Here is a 21,563-nt window from a genome sequence, read left to right as displayed (position 1 = left end):
TTTTAAATGCTGTTAATTTTCCTGATAACTAAAATATGAATGCCTAGGCAGAAAATGAGTCTTCATTCATTCCATTTATTTTCAGAGCTAAATAAGGCTGAATAAATTTATCCAAATATAGGCCACATGCCTCAAAAATGAGAAAACTCTGAAAAACAAAAATATATAGATTAACCTCTCTAGGCCCTCAGTTTCCTCATTTGTAAAATGACAGTACTGGATGATATCTAAAGGTCTTCCCACTTCTAAATTGTATAATCTCCTTTTACCAAATGAATCTAGGATTCTTGTACAAATTCAAATGGGTTCTGTTCATATTATAAACCAACTGATACATACTATTTGTTGAAGTGAAAGAGAGAAATTTTAGTTGTGCTGCATCCTGTGAAAGAAATGCTTTAAATCAGAGTTGAATAGCATTCACTGAAACAATGAAGCTAATATTCATCCTCCCCACTATTCTGTCATCTTGAATTGGGGCCTTGAATGAATAAATGAAAGGCTGATTAAGTATTAAGTATAGTATTAAGAAATCAATAACTTTCCTGGACATGAGATGGTTATTATTTAATGTTCCTCTTCTTATTCACTGAGCAGAAGAGAAGTCTTAGAAAAACTATCAAAACAAATTTTACTTTCAATCCTGCCTTTATTTCCTTGTGATGGATGTAATTTTGTTCTGAAGATGAGCGATGTGGAAAAAAATGTGATTTCTTAAGCAAAGCTGAATATTCATTCTTTCAATAAACAGTAGGCGCTTAATATCATTTTGTCATTGCACAATGTTTTTTACACATGAAATTCAAAGTACTCAAATTTTAAGTCAAAAGAACAAAGCAATTCTATTTATCAAAGGCATAATTTTCCTTTTACAACTCATACAAACACGAACTTGTCTCTTACCTGCCCATTTGTAATTGCCCATAAATGCCACAATTTCAGTTGACCCACTTTGTGCACGTGTGATGTGTCAATAACTAGAAAGTATCTTTTTAAAGCTCTTATTAAACAATCACCTCCCAAGTAATCTGGCAGGCCTGGTCAATTCTCTGTATTTTACCATTAACTAATCTGTACCTATAATACGAGATACTTGATAACTATACTAAGTATTATGCAAGTCACTTTGGGGGCCTTTGTGTTCTTGTTTGTATAAATAAAGGTGTTACACTAGAAATCTCCAAGTTTTCTTCTAGCTCTTAATGCTGATACTTTATCTTAAATCAATTCTAATAATTTTCTCTGACAAATTTAGAATGAAAAAAATCTAATCATTGGACATATAACAACCATATTTTGTCCTATAAATAAAGTTGTGGCTCCAATATGGGTAGTAGATGAATACTGAAATATAAGGAATGCCTCTCAAAGAGAGAAAAACCTGGGTAATAATTTCTGTTCTTCAACAACTTGGTTGCAATCTTTCCTACAACAAAATAAATCTGCTCTGGAGTGCGTATTATATTTTGACAAATAAAACAATAACTCTTTTACTCCATATAATTCTTGCCAAGCATCCACTAATTGTAATTCTGTTCAACATTTGCATAGGAAGAGAATGCCCCTGAAGAAGCTAAAACATTATGCTTCTGCCTCTAAGATGTCTTTTCAAGAAAGTGAAGGATTTAATATTCATGGAATACTATACAAGGCCAAGATGTAGCCTTTTACCTTCAGGGTACAGTATATATGTGACCCAATGTATTAGCTCCTCCAGATTATAGTACTCTGAGGTCTTCAGAAGACAGTACACCTTCCTCAATTGAGAAATGGTCAAAGGATATGAATGGACACTTTTCAGATAAAGAAATCAAAGCTACCAATGTTCATATGAAAAAATTCTCTAAATCAGTAACGATTAGAGAAATGCACACTAAAATAACTCTGAAGTACCACCTCACACCTACCAGACTGGCTAATGTGACGTAAAAAGAAAATGATCAATGCTGGAGGCGACATGAGAAAAGTGGAACACTAATGCACTGTTGGTAGAGTTGTGAATTGATCCAACCACTCTGGAGAATAATATGGAACTAGGTCCAAAGGGCTATCAAACTGTGAAAACCCTTCTACCCAGTAATACCACTACTAGGTCTGTATCCCAAAGATATTTTAAAAAGGGGCGAGGGAAGGACCATTTTGTACCAAAAATATTTATAATAGTTCTTTTTTTTGACAGCAAAAAATTGGAAACTGGAGGGATGCCCATCAAGTGGGGAATGGTTGAACAAGTTGTAGTGTATATGACTACAAGGGAATACTATTATGCTACAAGAAATGACAAGCAGGCTGATCTCAGAAAAACCTGGAAAGACTTAAATGAACCGATGCAGAATGAAGTGAGCAAAACCAGAAGAACACTGTATGCAGTAATGGCAATATTATACAATGAATAACTGTGAACCATTTAGCTATTCTCAACAATGCGATGATCCAAGACAATTCCAAAGGACTCAGGATGAAAAATGCTATCTGCCTCCAGAGAAAGATGTGATGACGCCTGAATGCAGATTGAAACATACTATTTTTCTCCTCCCACCTTGTTTCTTTCTTTTCTTTCTCTTTTTCTTTCGAGTTTCCATCCACAAAATGATCAATATGGAAATACACTTTATATGATTCATATGTATAAACTTATATCAAATTGCTTACCATCTCAGGGAGCAGGGAGAGGATTTGGAACTCAAAATTTTTAAAAACTGTTAAAAATTGTTTTTACATGTAATAACAGAAAAATAAAATATTATTAAAAAGTAGACACTATACCAAATCAGGGGAGCCTAATATTTAGTAGCATTTGTATTTTCAGTGACATATAGAAAACAAGTTACTCGATTTATTTAAAGGGTGGCAGGAGCTGAAAGGGCATTATTTAGCTTAGATATATGATAGCCTTCCTTTTTTATGGGAGTGAGCAGGCCATCAGAAAAAAAAAACAAAACACTGAAACTATTTTGAGCAACGGCCCTCTAACTACTAATTCATTTAATAAGGAAAATGCAATCACACACACACACACACACACACACACACACACACACACACACACACACACACACACACACACACACACACACACCCCTATCTGCCCAAACTGGTAGTGATAAAAGTGTTACTAGAAAAACCATGAATTGATTAGACCAGGAACACTGACGATAAGGAGAGAACACAGAGGTACCATGCCTGATGAGTGCAATGGTAAGAGCTTTTTAGTCACCGTGGCAATAGGCACAGGCCCTTCACAAGCAATAAATGCCTTTTCACTTTAAACAAAGACTGAAATGCTAAGGTGGCTTAATCATTTTGCTGCATAAGAGACAGGCCTCAGGCTTTCCCATTTTTTTTTTGTCCAATTGCTATTTATAGGGTGAGCTGACAAACAAAAAGATTTTCACCCGAACAGGAGAGCTTTCCATGTGCACATTTCATAATGGACAACGGATTTTCTCTCCAGGTTCCTCTGAACCCAGGAATATTCAGGATATTAACTGGTTGATTACAATGTCACATCTAGTAACCTCTCTGTTCCAAATGTCACTTTTTTTCCTTTCCAATGTGAAGACACAGGCTGGCGGCATTAGATGCCAACATGTGACCAGTAAAAGTTCTACATGGCCACTCTGTTGGGATGCATCTGACATTCCCTTTGAGAGTGAAAGAGAAGACAATGACCACAACCATGTTCTTCCTCTAGGCATGCCAGGCCCCCTTCTCTTCCATCATTCTAATACATCCTGACATGTCAGCTCCTCCAGCAAGCTTTTCCATCATTACCAAGGGGAGGAAACGATTTCTCCCTGACTTCACCCTGTCTTAAAAATAATTAAATTTTATTTTGTTTTAAAAATCAGTAAAAATCTACTCTCTCCCTCCTAGCTCCCCTTCCCAAGTAGGAACAAAAAAATGCCAGTTGCAAACATGTACAGTTGAGCAAAACAAACATATACGCATGCATGTATGTATGTACATATGCATACACACATATGAAAGGATGTGGATGGATGCATGTCTTACTGCACGCCCTAAGGCTTTAGCCTCTCCAAGAGGAGGTGGGTAGCTTCTTGTACCATCAGTCCTTATGCTGATTAGAGCTCCTAATGTTTTCGAAGTTAAACATCTTTTCCACGCTGTTGTCACTGTATAAATTGTTCTCTTGATTTTGTTCACTCTCCATCAGTTCATATAACTTTTTGCAGGTTTCTCTGAAACCATCCCTTTCATTGTTTCTCACAGCAAATAGTATTTCGTCATACTAACATACCATACTTATTCAGGCTGTCCCCAATTTATGAGCACTCCACCAGATTTCCGTGCTTTACCACCTTAAAAGAGCTATAAATATTTTTGTACAACTCTAGAATTTATTTTGCTTAGAATTAATTCTTCTATCTTCCCTCTAATTCCCTCTTCCCTCCTTTCTCTCCCATGTCACTGTTGAATAAAATATATTTCTGATGCAATTTTATTTATGTGTTCTACCCTTTCTTAATATATGCCTTTAGCTTTTAGTCTCCACAATACAAAATCCACTTTCACCCCTGGGTATCAATAATGCAAATGCTCCAATGGAAAAAAAAATCCATTACCTATACTGTTTCCCATGATTCCCTTTTATAAAAGTAACTGTTTTGAAGCTATCTGTCTTAGAAAATAAAATCCTAGAAAGCAGGAATCATGTTCATTTGCTCCAAACTTCACCCAGCAAAAAATGACAAATTAATACTATCTGATCATAATGATGATACTAAAATTAAATACTTTTCTCCTTTAGTCCTTGGGGAGATGGTTATGAGAAAAGGTATGGAGTTGGAAAAGGTCAAGATGAAACTGGAAACAGTTAGTAGTTGTCCAATTTGGATAGAACATTGTAAACTTGAAGAGGAATGGTGTAAGATATTACAGGAAAGCTAAGTGGCAGAAGGGTAAATGGAGGAAGCTGAGGGCTTGACATGAAGACTCCCTCCCTCTCTAATCTAGGGAAAGGAAACACTGGATTTCATTAAGCATTATTATCCTCAGATAGGATGATTGGATCACCTTTGGAAGTAAAAGGAGAAAAAAAATTCCTATGGAACAGCTATCGGAATTCAAGCATAAACATGACATTTGTTCCTATAGATTTCAGATAAATTATTCTGCTCCTCATAGAGCTCCTCATAGAGTTATTGATTCACTTGTATTAGACAAGAGCAGTTAAAGGATCAATACTCCTTACAACTTATCCATATGCATAAAAATAACTAAAAGTCGTTCCTGAAGACCCTCCCAACTCAGCACAAGGCAACAAGTAATCGATAGACTAAACAACAACTCAGCAAGCTATATCACCATAGAAGACAGACAGAAACAGAACAAACAAGGCCAGCCTTGACAAGAGTGCCTCCTCCCCTTGGCAGGTTCCAAAAGGCAGAGAGATTACGAGGAACTTCCAGTTCTTTGTTCTGTCTCTTCTCCTCCAGCAATTTCTACAATTCCTAGGTACTGCATTCTTTCCATAAAGAGAGCATACAAACATTTTAGCAGCCTGGATAAGCTAAGCTCTCACCTCAATTATTGGCCAAGAATAATTGCTTTCAATGTATTTATCCCAGTGGCTGTCATACAATTCTTTTAGTACACAGAAGATAATTTTTAAAACCTTGTTCCTATAATGAGCCTGCAGTTAACCCCATTATGCAAAATGAATACCAAAAAAAAAAACCAAAAACAAAAACAAAAAAAACCCTGTTATTAGCATTCAGAAATAGTATCCGCTACAAGTACAGGTTTGCTTCTATGTATTTCCAAAAGGACAGCTCTTCCCAAGTGTAAAACATTTGATTTGACTCTCAATCAAGTGAGAGGAAAATAAAGTGTGTCTAATGGCTTTTTCTTATTCACAATGTTTCATCAAATAGTTTTTTCTAAAGTGTAGAAGTGGGTTATTATAATACTCTACATCTGTCTTGTGCCTAATAGTTTTCAAAGTGCTTTCACATCCATTTTCTCATTTGATCCTCACAACAAAGCAATGAGGATCTGTGATGTGCGCGCCTTCCTACGATGCAAACCACAATCCGGCGAGGGCCGCTGTGTCACTGGTGTGACTCCTGTACGTGTCCTCCCATGGCGGCCACTCAGTGTGCTGAGGCTGATCTCCTGACATCACAAAAGTCCCACTGGCATATATAAGGTGTCCATCAGTTACCTCTTGTCACTTCTACCAGAACAGCTCATCTTCTATTTTTGATAATACAACACTTTGATGACATCCTTTATTCCAGTTCTCTGTAGTTCCTTATTTGATAGGTGCTGTTGTCTTCTCTCACATGCCTCCTCCCCACATTCCCCTCTATTGCTCTCTGATTGATATTTATTTGTTGTTCTTCAGACACTGTGGCATTCTATGAACTGCAGTCACACAACACCAATAGAATATTGGTATTAAAAAGATGGGTCTTCATTTTCTCTTATGTTTTGTTTTAGGATTTCTCCCATTCATTTTAATTTTCCATGTAACATGACTAAGGTGAAAATGTATTTAATAGGAATGTATGTGTAGCGCCTATACAAGATTGCACGCCATCTCGGGGAGGGAGTAGGGAGGGGGAAGGAGAGGGAGGGAGAGGAAAAAGATCTAAGATGTATGGAAATGACTGTAGAAAACTGAAAACAAAATAATTATAAAAAATATGGATCTTCATTTCTGGGAAAAACTTGATATTCTTAGTAGAGCTTTATAATTTCTCACAAGTAACCTAGCCCACTCTCCTCCTGTTCAATTTCCTGGGCCCATCTTACTGCAAATGCAAACCACTGGCAATGTCTGTCTAGACTTTCAAGATGGCGCATCCATGGAATATGGCTTGGCAGCAGTTATAGATGAATAACCCTGTGCAGGTATATATGTGTGCTTTGAGGGGTGAGAGGGAAGCTAAAAGGAGAGTCTGTAAAAAGGTTGACTCCAGGAAGCTTAGGGACAGAGATCCCCTCTGCAAGAACCAAAGATAAAGAGGAAAAGCACAGACTTACAGCTTTATGAGTCATCTAGTCCAACCTCTTCATTTGACAGATGAGAAAACTGAGGCCCAGAGAGGATAAATGACTTGTCAAAGGTCACACAGATAGTAGGCGTAAGCCTAGATTTGAAACATACTTTTCACTATGCTAAGTTGGCTGGGCAGGATTTGTTTTCATATTACTTTAAGGAAGAAGCACAGGAAACAGTTTCTACTTTGTTGAGCAAACCCAAACAAATTTTAAAACCAATAGTCAGCAACTACAGATGGACTGGGGTTAACCAGAAGTGTAGGGATAGGGAAGGAGATGACAGGCAATCTGGGACAAAGCCAGAAAGCTTTCTTTCCCCTTATAGCTCTTAGAGAGGACAAAAGAATCATTCACATGGAGGATACCACAGAGTAAAGGTCATTTATGACAGCCTGCCAGTCCAACCTAGCTCACTATCCCCTGAGGGTGGTGGGAGATTAAGTGAACTAGGGAAAGGTCATTTAATGAGACAATCAAATTGCGTCCTTACAATTCAAATTACAATTTTTAAATCTCCAGTAGAAGAAACAATTTTAACTTGAACCCTAGAAAGTAGTCAAACAAATCATAGCCAATGTAGTAGACCTTTTACCTTTTGTTATTGGTTAACACTGCATTTACAGAATCCTGATAGAAAGGCTTGATTTTCAGGCACAGGAAAAAAATTGTAGTATTTGGCCTTTTCCTCCACACTTTCCTCCCCTTGCCCTTAAGAGTTAGAACTCAATGAATCAGATTTAGTCTACCTTTTTTTTTTGCCACTTTGCCCCTATTTTTCTCTTCTCCCATTTTTATCCTTCTCCCATCACATCCTAACAATAGATTTCCTGATCTCCACAGCTGCTGGTGCCTTTTCCTTCATGGTTATCCAGTGTCTATTTTACATGTAACTCATATGTACTTATATGTACATATACATATATACACGTGCGTGTGTTCTTTCACCTGTTAGCATATAAGCTCCTTGAGGGCAAAGAATCATGTTTGGTTTTGTCACTATTGTTTTATCCCCATCACACAGCATAGTGTCTAGACTCTAGAATATGATGAGCACTCAATAAATGCTTGCAAATTGACTGACTTCTTAGACAAAGCATTTATTGAGTGTTTACTGTGTTCTTCATAAGGTTTTATAAATGTGGTTATATTCTAAACCAGAGTTACCTTTGGCTATGTCTCTCTATCTTGTAAATAAATCAAGTGTTAGTTATGACAATTGTCTTACGTTAGTTATGAATGTAGAATGAGCCTATGTCTTTTCTTTGTCCATGGTCTCTTTTTCATCACCAATAGTTTTTTTTTAGATCATGATGAAATTGTTTTAAATCCATGTAATCTTTTTCTCATTTTCCTTCTTTTTTCTCACTTCATAATAACTTTATCTTTATCCTAAAAAAATGCCCTAGCAATTTAGAGTAACAAATAAAATGTTCTAATAACGTAGCTCATGAATTACTCCCACATCAACAATGTTATTTCCTTTTAGTTAAAATCAATTTCTTTTTTTTGTGCTATAAGCCAGTTCTTGCCAGATTTACCACCTTTCTCATTCTTTTCTCAAAGTAAGCATTAATAATAAGCAAAGTGATACTTCCATAAAGTCTACAAGTTTTTGGCGTCTCCAATTCCTTGTTCCTGACAGCTAATCTTCAATGTATATCTTGTTATTCTAACTTCTTCTTTGAAGTATCAAAATACATGTTGGTTTAATGTGAAGGGTATAATCAAATTTGTCATAGAATTTCTCTGTCTTTATCGTCTCAAACACATATTGGTGCACGAGAAGCTATTACTGTTTTCCTGGTAGTCCTTCTGCAAATATTTATCATGAGCTCTACAGTGCAAGGGAACCAAACATATCATGAAAGGATATTTTTTGCTACCTTTGGATACATAAGACCAACTCTGTCCTTGTCTTTCCAAGGAGAACCTGTGAACCAGCCTTCTGTTTAAATGTAGCTTCTCTTTATTCTGATTTTGTCCGAGTGTTTGTTTTTATTTTCAAGACTGTCAAGATTAATATGTTCCAGTTCCTCCAGTAGTCTATACATGCATTGGTCAGTGGACAAAGTTTTTACATTTTCAATACCAATAGCTAAACTCAAGTTTATATATGTTTTAATGACCAAGTGATTCTTATATTCTCTCCCCCTTTCCTGCTTCTCTATCCCCACTGCAGAAGTCTAAGGGTCATTTTGCACTTCCCATTTTTTCCTGGAATATTATGACCAGAGAATTTATCATCACATGACAAGATTGCTGATTATAAGTCTCTCTGTATTAAGCAAGGCTGGTATTCTGAAAGTAGATGCAATTGTATTGCTGTGACCACACTAAAAATCTTTCCAGAATAGCTGAAAGTGCCAGACATTTCACTATCAAAGAGAACTTAAATTCATGATATGAGGAGGCATTAGAATTGGACTTTTTGGAGACAAGTAAGTTATTTTTATTTATTTTTATTTTTTATTTTTTGCTCTCAACCTGTGATTTCCTCACAAAGAGAATTCTCTGGTATGAAAATTCTCTCCAATGATATAGATGACCACTTCATGTGTCTTAGATGAGTTATGTAGGATGCTAAGAGATTAAATATCTTGTCCATGTTCATGAAGACAATTATTATAATGTGTAAAATAAGAACCATTTTGCAGATGAGGAATCCAAGGCAGAAAGCAGCAAGTTAGTCACAGAGCCTGGACTAGAATCTAGGCCACCTGAAAAACAGTCTAATATTCTTTCATACTGTTGAGGTACAAGCCCAAGCCAAGAACTTTTTCCCTTGGATCGGGAAGGCTTTTGTCCCATTAGTCTGAAGGGCCCGGGAAAGTCTGGGTGTTGGGGGGGGGGGGGGAGGGGCGGGGAATCTTGGATTCCCCTTCCATTTCTCCCAGCCCAGATATTCCCTATCTTCTATTTAGCATTCTTTTGACATTCCTCCCTTTGATCCTATTACCAACCACTCCCATCAGTATCCTCCCTGTGTTTGATCTATGGAGACCATCCCTGGGACCCCAGACTACCTGATGACACCTGCTTCTGGCCCAGGTCCTCCATTGTCTCTCATCTCCTGATTGCCTCCAGCTGTTCCCAACACTGGACCAGTCACCCCCTCCTTGGACTTCTCCTTAAGAGCCTCCCTAACCCCTCTTCCCATCCCCCTAGACTACCAGACCACCCCCAGATCCCTCCTACAGTCTTTTCTGTATTTAAGTTCCATCTTGCCTCTATGAAGATGCTCAGATTCAATCCAGCTCAGACTCTTGTCTAGCTGAGATTCTATCTGGCTCACTTGTGAATACAAGCGTTACAAATGCTTAGGCTCCTTAGGAGTCAACTCGGTATAGCGAATTTTTAATAAACTTTGTTTTTCTTTGGCTTTAAGAAGGCTTGTGTCAAATTCATTCAAGCAGGACCCAGACTGTCGGTATTTTGGAGTCCCGAGCACCCCTCAACCTCATCAATACCATTCTAGGTTAAGAATGTTACTCAAAAATTTAATACTAGTGTAATCCAGCTGCCAAATAATATTTACCAAGTGCCCATATGTGTATGCTGAAGTTATAATTTGGCTACATTTGAAGAGAGGTAGTAGGTAGAATCACGGGTTTAGACCAGATCACTTAGAAAGAAGAGGAGGAGGCGGCAAGAGGAGGAAAAAGAATTGATGAGGAAAACAATTAGAAAAAGTACTCAAAGAGGTAGGAGGAAAACCAGGCATGAAAATCAAAGGAAAAAAAATAATTTCACAGAGATGGGAGTTGGATTCTATCCCAGACACTGGAATTTACTACCTATATGACACTGAGGCAGTCTTTTAACATCCAGTCCTCAGTTTTCTCATCTAGATAATGAAAAAGTTGATTTTAGAAGGCCTCTCAGGGCCCCCTCCAGCTGTACATCTATGGTACTATGATCTTATATACAAAATTATCTGTAAAATGAAGAGACTAAATGAGGTAGTCTTGAAATCTCATTCCAATTTTAAATCCTCTGATTCCATGATCCAGTGATAAAGAAGGCTTTATTTTGGGATGACATATCAGTCTGTTCAAGGAGACTGGATTCTCTGAAAGCTAAGAGGCAAGCTGCAACACTCAGGATCCTAGGGCCCTTAGCAAAGCGTGAACTATAAAAAAAAGGAATAGCATGGATTCTGACTATTTAAAAACAGCCCAAAACAGGATATGTGAGAAAGTTCGCACAAAAATAAAGTTATTGGTAGTCAAGTATAAATATGCTTTTTGTTTATTTTTGAGGGGAGCACTATCTTGGTTTGCTTCCTCTACTGGTATTGTTTGATTGTTTACATTTAACAAAATGAATTAACTATTTTATGTTTTGTTAGTATAGATAAATGGCACAAAGAGAAGAAATGCCGATGTTTCCTTGGTCTGGACTTGCCCCTGCATTTGCGTTCTCATTTCCTGCTATGTTTATTCAATTCCAAGGTCAAAAACTAAATGCTAAGTATTCTTTTCTAACAAGAAGCGCCAATTCATTTGCTAGCACAGAATGAAGGAAGGCCATAGTCTAAGAATGTGAACAAACAAGCCTCTTTAGGACTGATGGTTATACTGTGATAGACTGGTGAGTCTTAGGATACATGGGACTGAAGAACACGTGGCTAAGTAAATGTCTGCTCAAAAAATCTCAGTGTTGGGACATACCTTAGAGTTTATTTACCCCAACTTTCCATCAAATGCAAGAATCTCCTAAAGAGATGGTCATATAGCCCCAGCATGATAATATAATGGGACGGGAAGCTCTCTATCTCACTCAAGGACCCACTGCATTTTTTTTTTTAACAGTTCTCAGTATTCCTTAAATTAAGCCAAGAACTATCTCCCTTTGACTTCCTTATTAGACTGGTAGATAATGGGAATTATGTAGACACAATACACGTGGATTTCAGTAAAACATTTGACAAAATCTCTCAGGTGAATGGGATGGAAAGATGAGGAATAGATAACTTTAATCTTAGGTAATGACTTAGACAATGTCTTGCACACAGAAGATATTGGATAACCTTTTGTTTAATTCAATTAAATTCCATTCAAAAAGTAGGGAATGAAGTTACCACAGAGGGGCATCTCTAGTGAAATGTCATAGGCATCTGATCTGAAGCCTGTGCTATTTAATATTATTTATTAATGACTCTCATGAACAGATAAACAAAAAGCACCTTTTTCAAATTTTCAGATGAGTGTTAATGTCAGAGGACTGAACATATATCCAAAAAAAATCTTTACTTCCTAGAATTATTTGCCAAATCATGTAGGTTAAAATTTAACAAGGATAAGCTCTTAGGTCTAAAATAGTCAACTGCACAGGTACAAAGTGAGGGCAGACATAACTAGACAAGAGTTCACACCAACAAGCCAAGGGACCTGGAAGTTTTAGTGAACAAGTTCACTAAGAGTCTAATGTAATCTTAAGCAACATAAACAGAAACTACAATTGCGAAACCACAACCGAGCACTATCTTTCTCTCTGTACCACAAAGTGGTTCTAGAGGAAAGTGACCAAGACTATGCCATAAGAGGACTGGTTGAAGGAATCAGAATGATTACCCTGGACACAAAAAGACAGGCAGAGGGAGAAGACAGGGCATAATAGTGATCTTTGAATATTTTTATCAGGCTGCAGAGACTGGATAAAAAGTCATAGAGAAGAAGATTTCAGCTCAATACAAAAATAAACTTTCTAACCATTATTGCTGTATAAAAGTGGACAGCCACTTGTTTGGGATGTTAGAGAAATGAGATTTTTACTTTGGGTATTATTTGGAGGAGATGTCCTCTGAAGTCCCTTCCAACTCTGAGATTCTACATCTCTAATACTTTCTAAGAGTTTCAGGGTTAACAAAAAAAAAAAAAAGTGGAAACTACTGCTCTGGAATATAAGAGCACCAAGCACTGGCTGCTGTTTGTAGCAAAATCCTCTATCAACAAGTTTTTTAGAAGAATGAAATACTGGTGTTCTTTGGCTTAACAGCTGCATGCCCATGAATAGATGACTTGATTTCCTTTCAAATGTACTTTTTTTGTAACTTTTCAGGAAGTATTTGATATGTGATGCTGCTGAATTAAATCAGAGATCCTCACTCATATTGATAATTTATAATCATATAGTTCTCTTCCAAGGAACTCAAAGTACTTTTACAAATATCTCTGAATACCTCACTAACTGATCTTCCCTCACAATAAGAAGGCTTCCAATTCAAGCACTTTCTCTCAACATTCCTGATATCATTAGATGAAGTAGACAACTGTTTGACAGCTACTAAAGAAATCAAATAATATTGGGAAAGAAAAGAAACCATAGTTCTGTCACACAGTCTGCAGTTTAAAAAAAAAAATTAAGTATATGCAAAGATGTGCCAAGAAAGTGCATAGCCTGACAGGTGTAGGGAATTATATTGGATTCATTGCTATGCATTAACCCAGAAAGGACACATGAACATAAGAATTATAGCTGTAAGCGTCCTTAGAGATAATCTAGTCCAACCCTCTCATCTTTACAGATGAGGAAATTGAGATCTAAAGAGGTTGTGATTTCTCTAGGGTCACACAATAACTAGCTAAGCTGGGATTGGAACCCACTGATTGCAACTCCACTATCTCTTCACTACACTCCCAGTACCATCACTAATTCAGTCTTTGATTACAATATTGGACAGTGGAAAGAACTCTGGGCTTGGAGTCAGAAGCTCTGGATTTAAGTCTCAAGTCTGACATTTACTAATTAACCCTGCACCTTCAAACAAGTCTTTTCCCCTCTCTCTGTTTATTTCCTCACCTATAAAATGGGGAGAATAATACTTGAGTAGGTAGCATGGTATGATGGAAGTAGCAGTATATTTGGAGAAAGAGGACCAGGTTTGGAATCCACAGTCCGGTTATTAATTACCTTGGGCAAGTCACCTATCTTTACTACTCATGTTTCCTACACCAGTGACATCCATGTCTACTCAAGTAGACATGGGTACTACCAACCCATGCCAAGGATCCCAGCAAGCCGCATCTTGACTTGGTTTTAAAATGTAATACTACCTATGTTTTACTGTACTGTTATTTGTTTTGTTAACGACTTCCCAACTGCATTCTAATCTGGTTTGGGTTGTACTCGGAAGTGCTCTGTGTGTTTGACACCCCTGATCTGGAGGACGTCAAGGATTTCTTCTAACTCCAAATCCTATAACCTAATTTCATAGGGGTACTGTAAGGGAAAAAAATCTATGCAAATGTCAACTGTTATTAAGATTATTCTTTTTATTATTGTTGATGCTAGTAGTACTAATAAAAGGAAGACAGGGTAGACAGGAATAGTAATAATATCAATAATAATACACATTAACATAATATATAATGGGGTAATTATATCTAAAAATAGGATAGACAAGAGGAGAAAAGATTAGGAAAGTAGGGTAAATTTTTTTTTTCTGTGCATAGATTTCCTATGTGCATAGATTTTTGCCCCTTGATGACTGAATAAAAGTATCACTACATTTTTTTAAACTGTTGCAATGTTTTATATATAAGCTGTATTAAATTTAAAAGTTAGGAAAATCATCACAGGTAAATTTGTGAAAATTTTTTATAGGAAGCCTTTCTACCTTGCCTCTCCCTCTCTAGTTAGCTAGTTCCTTCTCTCTGAGATTACATTCCATCTAATTGGTAGATAGATAGATCTTAAATGTACACAGGTATTGTCTAGGGTGTTTGCTGTCTCCCCATGTGAGCCTCTGAAGGACAGGGACTCTATTTTTGCCTTTCTTTGTAGCCTAAGCACTTAACCCCTTCCTTGGCCCATAGTAAGTGCTTTAAAATACTTGTTGAGTAATGATTATGGCATATACAACACAAAGCCTGAGGACATAAAATACCTAAGACCTAATCTAGATGGAATTTCAACAAGATAGCTGAATGAGAGCTTGCGTCTAAGTCCAACGAGCCCTATCACCTCAAAACAGCAAGAAAGACATCTAATAAACTAGCAAAGGCAACAAAAAAAGAAAGGAAAAATTCCCCAAAAGATAATTCCTAAAGAAAAGAACAGCAGAGGGCTACTTGACTGACTTGCTGTTCCTATCTGTACCTAGCACTCCCTATTCTCAGACCCCTGTATTGGGCCTCACTCCTGAGCACTGAGCAGCTGTAGGACTCTGCTGTTGCTGCTCGGAGCATCTATAGGGCAATGATTCAATGGGACTATCTCTTCCATCCTTCTGCTAGCCCCACTTCTAAGTAGTTAGAGGTTTATGAACTCATCCAACTCCAGTGATCTGGACAGGAAAGGAAGGCTATGAACAGGGAAACGTCTAGCTCTAAGTCTTCTCCAAATCCTTCTAGAACAGAAGAAAATAAAGTCAGACAAGACATTGGGAATAAGCTTAGTCTCCCCTTGGGATAGACAGCTAGGTGTTGCAGTGGATAGAGTGATAGGCCTAGAGTCAGGAATATCTGAGTTCAAATCCATCCCCAGATACTAGCTTTGTGACCCCAACCAAGTCATTTAATTATGCTTTTCTCAGTTGCTTCATATGTGGTAAACCACTCCAGTATCTTTGCCAAAAAAACCCTAAATGGAGTCACCAAGAGTTGAACATGACCGAAAAGACTGAACAGCAATCCCTCAGGATTCCAAAACAGCTAGAAATTCACCAAATAAGCTAAATAAATCATAATGATGACTAAAAGAAGGGAAATTTTCAGCAAGATGGCTGTATGAGAGGGTATGATTAACTGCAGTTCTCCATCATCATCATCTCAAAGAGGAGGAAATGTACCAAAGAGTAAATAACAAACCACAAATATAGAACATCATCTCAAGGAGAAGGAAGTGTGCCAAAGAGTAAATAACACACAACAAAGAGAGAACAGGAAAGAACTCACTACAAGATTAACTTTCCAGGGGAAAAAACAGTAGAGGAATTTTTTTAAATGAGAAAAACAATAAAAATAGACCCAACACAATGAATAAATACTACAAAATGAAAGGAAGCCATTCAAAACCACTGAAAAGAATATACATCAGTGTTGACCAAGAAATTCACAAAAATGACAAGTGAATAAGTGTAAAAACATCCAGAAGGGTTCAAAAATTGCAAAAATAAAAGAATTAAAAGAAATTCTAAAAGAGGAATAATAGAAATCAGAGCAATCGCCAAAACTCTGAATGAATTTTTCAAAAAGCAAAATTTAAAGCAAACAAATAATTTCCCCAATGACATTAGTCATTTCTTCTTTGAAGAAAAAAATGGCAGACTTCACACTCAAAAGTGTAGAAGTTGAAGAAAAATTAAGTAAAGGGTTTTCTAGAAAGATATGACAAAGATGCTAAAGGGGCTATAGGAAAACAAGAGTACTGGTGCATTATTGATAGACGTGAATGGGTTCAACCACTTTGGAAAGTAACTTGGAATTATATACAAAAATTACCAAACAATATGTACCTTTTGACTTAGCTATACCACTGCTAGGCCCATACACAAAAGAAATCTAAGAAAGTTCTTTATGTACAAAAATATTTAAAAGAGATCTGTTTGTAGGATGGCAAAAAAAAAAAAAAAAAAAGAAAGAAAAGAAAACAAAGAGGATGTCCAACAAGTGAGGAATGGCCGAATAGTACTTTGCATAAGAATATGATGGTATATTACTATACTAATCAAAATGAGGAAATAGATGACATCAAAAAACCCGTAAAGGCACATAAACTGAAGCAAGTATTATAAAAAATGAACAATTTTGAGGACTTTTACAAATTAATGTAGAGGGGGCAGAGCCAAGATGGTGGAGTAGAAAGACGCATATACTCTAGCACTTCCCCCACAGCCCACAAAATACCTGTAAAAAATTCAACAAATTCTAGAGAAGCAGAAGCCACAGAACAACAGAGTGAAAGAGATTTCCAGTCAAAGGTATACCTGGAAGGCCTGCAGGAAAGGTCTATCCCATGGGATGCTGAGCAGAGTGAAGACCAGCCCTGACTGCACTGCACCAAGAGGAAGAGGATCAAAAAAGCCTCTGGGGCAAAATCTCCAGCAGGGAAGGGTCCCAAATTCTTCAACCCACAAGCGACAAAGAAAGCTCCAAAGGTCAGTGTGGGAAGGTTTTCCAAACTGGGTGAGAGGGGAGCAGGGTCCCCAAAGCACTAGCCCCAGGCGGCAGCAGAGGTGGCAGCAGAGGTGGCAGCAGGAGCAGCAACAGCTATGGTGGCAACAGAAGCAGCCTGGGTCCACTGTCAAGTGGCTCAACTTAAAGCCTCTGGGGGAATTAAGCAGCTGATCTCAACCTCAGCCCTGAGTGGTGGCCCCACCCCCACCAAAAGACCCTGGGAAATTGAGCAGGTGATCTGAATCTCAGCCCTGAGCACTGTCCTGGGGGAGGAGGAGCACTACCTCCTCTGGACAAAGGATTCTGAAGTCAAGTAATGGGGGGGGGGGGGGGGGGAATGCCCAAAAAAGGGGAAAAAAAAATAAGATCATAGAAGGTTACTTTTTTGATGAACAGGTATCTCCTTCCATCCTTTCGGGTGAGGAAGAACAATGCACACTGTCAGAGGAAGTCAAGGCTTCTGCCTCCAGTACCTCCAAAATGAATATGAAATGGGCTCAGGTCATAGAAGAGCTTGAAAAGCAAGTCAGCAGCTTGTTAAAGGAGAACCAAAAAAATGCTGAGAAAAATAACACCTTTAAAAATAGGCTAACTCAATTGGAAAAAGAGGTCCAAAAAGCCAATGAGGAGAAGGAGGCTTTAAAAAGCAGAATTAGCCAAATGGAAAAGGAGGTTCAAAAGCTCACTGAACAAAATAGCTCTTTAAAAATGAGAGTGGAGTTCACGGAAGCTAATGACTATACAATAAACCAAGAAGTTACAAAACAAAACCAAAAGATTGAAAAAAATAGAAGATAATGTGAAACATCTCATTGGAAAAACAACTGACCTGGAAAATAGATCCAGGAGAGATGATTTTAAAATTATGGGACTACCTGAAAGCCAGGATCAAAAAAAGACCCTAGGCATTATCGTTCATGAAATTATCAAGGAAAACTGCCCTGATATTCTAGAACCAGAGAGCAAAATAAATATTGAAAGAATCCACCAATCACCTTCTGAAAGAGATACAAAAAGAGAAACTCTTAGGAATACTGTGGCCAAATTTCAGAGTTCCCAGGTCAAGGAAAAATATTGCAAACAGCTGGAAAGAAACAATTCAAGTATTGTGAAAATATAATCAGGATAACAGGATCTGGCACCTTCTACATTAAGGGACTGAAGCGCTTGGAGGAGGATATTCCAGAAGTCAAAGGAACTAGGATTAAAACCAAGAATCACCTATCCAGCAAGAGTGAGTATAATATTTCAAGGGAAAAAACGGTCTTTCAATGATATAGAGGATTTTCAAGTATTCATGATGAAAAGACTAGAACTGAATAGAAAATCTGACTTTCAAACACAAGAATCAAGAGAAGCACGAAAAGGTAAACAGAAAAGGGAAATCATAAAGGACTTTCTAAAGCTGAACTGTTAATATTCCTACATGGAAAAATAATATTTGTAACTCTTGAGACTTTTCTCAGTATTTGGGTAGGTAGAGGGATCACACACACACACACACACACACACACACACACACACACACACAGAAAAAGAATAGAGGTTGAGTTGAACAAGAAGACATGATATCCATAAGAAAATAAAATAAAATTAAGGGGTGAGAGAGGAAAATATTAGGAGGAGAAAGGGTGAAATGGAATGGGACAGAATATCACTCATAAAAGAGATAAGAAAAATCTTTTTCAATGGAGGAGAAAAGGGAGGAGGTGAGAGGGGAAAAGTGAAGCTTACTCTTCATATATGGATTAAATAGGGAATAACATGCTCACTCAATTTGGTATAAAAATCTATCTTACAATACAGGAAAGTAGGGGAGAAGGGGACAAGTGGGGTGAGGGGAATGATAGAAGGGAGGGCAAATGGGAGAAGGGAGTAACTAGAAGTAAACACTTTGGGGAAGGGACAAGGTCAAATGTGAGAATAGAAAAAAAAGGGGGTACAGGGTAAGATGGAAGGCAATATAGTTAGTCTTACACAACATGACTATTATGGAAGTCTTTTGCAAAATGACACATATACAGCCTGTATTGAATTGCTTGCCTTCTCAGTGGGGATGGGTGGGGAGAGAGGGAGGGAGAGAAGTTGGAATTCAAAGTATTAGAAACAAATGTTGAGAATTGTTATTGAATATAACTGGGAAATAAGAAATACAGGAAATGGGGTATAGAAATTTATCTTGCCCTACAAGAAAAGAGAGAAGATGGGGCTAAAGGAAGGGTGGGATGTGATAGAAGGGAGGGCACATTGAGCGAAAGGATAATCAGAATGCAAGGTGTTATGGGGTGGGGAGGAGGGATGGGGGGAAAAATTAGAACTCAAAATTTTGTGGAAATTAATGTCTAAATATAAAAATAAATAAATAAAACTAAAAAAAAGAAAAAGAAAAAATAAATTTAATTTTTAGTTTTAATTTTATTTTAATTCGGAAATTATGGTACCTAATAAATGCTAGTTAATTGATTGACAGACAAAAAAAATAAATTGATGTAGAATAATATGAGCAGAACCAGGAGAACATTTTATTCAATGATAATAACACTATAAAACCAACTTTGAAATGGAAAATATAATGACCTTTGTGATTCTAGAATCAATGATGAAACATCCTATCCTCTACAAAAGGTAACTGATTTAGGCTGAGAATAAGATATACATTCTTTTGTAGAAAGCTACTGTAGAAATCTTTTTGCGTACGGCAGCTGGGTTGCATGGCGGAAACTGCAGCAGACCTAGAGTCAAAGACCTGAGTTTCAAAGAAAACCTGAGATTCTTCCTAGCTGTGTGATTCTAAGTAAGTCACTTAACCTCTGCCTGTTGCAGTTTTGAGAACTGTAAAACAGGGATAATAACTGCTCCTACCTCACAGAGTTGTGAGGATCAAATGAGATAATAACTGTAAAGTCCTTAGCACCCTACCTGGCACATAGTAAGTACTTAACAAATGCTTATTCCTTTCCCCTTAAGTATATATGTGTGTGTATGTTAAGTATATATGTGTGTGTATGTGTATGTATGTATATATACATATACATGTATACATATATATGTATATATACATACATACTTATTTACCAAAAGGAATTTGGAGTATTTTTTTTTCCATGAGGTAAGGAGGAGGGAGATAAAATATATTTCTAATTTTTTTTTAAAGTAGAGAGGTAGGGGAAGTACTACAGATGTGAAACTTCATCTGAAAGTTCAGATGAGGTGAATGTACTATAAATTTTATTGAACTGTTTTATTTTGTTACAAGAGATAAAAAAAATTAGAATGATGTGTATGCATATATGTGGAATCCCTGATGAAGGCATGAAAAGAAAACAGGAAGGTTTTTTTTCATTTGATATTCTACATCTTTACAGTCATATGCTGAAAGGTATCAAGAATACAAGATCATACTGTGATTATTGTTTTCTGAACACAAAAAAGCCTTTGATTCAATAGAGAATAAGCTGCCTTAAAGAATGTCATCCAACACGGTGTTTCCTAATCTTATATCAAAATCATGCGAGACTCCTTGAAAGATGTACTCATGATAACGTAGTTCAATAATCCTCTGACTTAATGCTAAATGAAGCATAAAACAAGGGAAATACAAGTTTGTTGAAGGTGTTGCCCACCATCAAGGAAGATATTCCATGGAGAATCAAAATGGAAGAGGGATTTCCTATGAATGGTGAGGATTTCTAGATGCTCTCGTTCGTAGTTGAAACTGTACTGACTGCATTAAGCCCTAGGACACAGCAGAGCTTCCTAAATGAAAGTCATAATTACTAAAAAAGATTCTGACCTATACATCTGCATTGGAAAACTGAAGTGGATGAAAAGTACCTATTGATGAAAAATACTATTGCCAGCTTGTGACATGCATTTATGAATAGCCCACAGAGCTCATCCATCACCACAGGAATTTTGGACGGGCAGTGCGAATACACAGTGAACTGGGCCCCAGACTGAATAAGTGGATGAAAGAGAGCAAGACTGCCTTTGCAGTTCTCTTATTGACTTCAGATTTCCCCTGGAAACTATGACCCATCTTTTTAACACCAATACTCTTCTGGTGATGTTATATGGCTGGGAGTTGTGGAATACCATGTTCTCTGGAGAAATGATACTGAGGATCACTCGAGGGTACTAGAGGGGTGAACTGCATAAGAGATACATATCAATCTGCAAGCACCATAAGTATTTACATAATATCAGAAGATACAGAGGCATCTTCCTGCAGGTTGACTGGATTCGCTTTAAAGAATTTAAAGAAATAAACAACAGTTGCTCAGGATGTGTAGGTATGGATGGTTTCCAATATGAATCTCTGAAGCGAGTATCCTCCTTGATGAGAACACAGATTTATCAAAATATCACAGTGCTAAGCACTGGAAAGACAAAGACAAAAAATGAGCCCCTGCCTTC

The 21,563-nt window shown here is 37.2% G+C and overlaps 1 protein-coding gene across 7 annotated transcripts in view; it reads right to left on the bottom strand.

Annotated features, from left to right (window-relative positions):
- NUBPL (NUBP iron-sulfur cluster assembly factor, mitochondrial) overlaps positions 1 to 21,563 on the bottom strand; it is a 324,405-nt gene that overhangs the window by 95,944 nt on the left and 206,898 nt on the right. The window lies entirely within an intron of this gene.

Source organism: Notamacropus eugenii, chromosome 7, assembly GCF_028372415.1.
Source record: "Notamacropus eugenii isolate mMacEug1 chromosome 7, mMacEug1.pri_v2, whole genome shotgun sequence".
NCBI classification, from domain to species: Eukaryota; Metazoa; Chordata; class Mammalia; order Diprotodontia; family Macropodidae; genus Notamacropus; species Notamacropus eugenii.
This window is presented reverse-complemented; position numbering and strand designations above follow the sequence as displayed.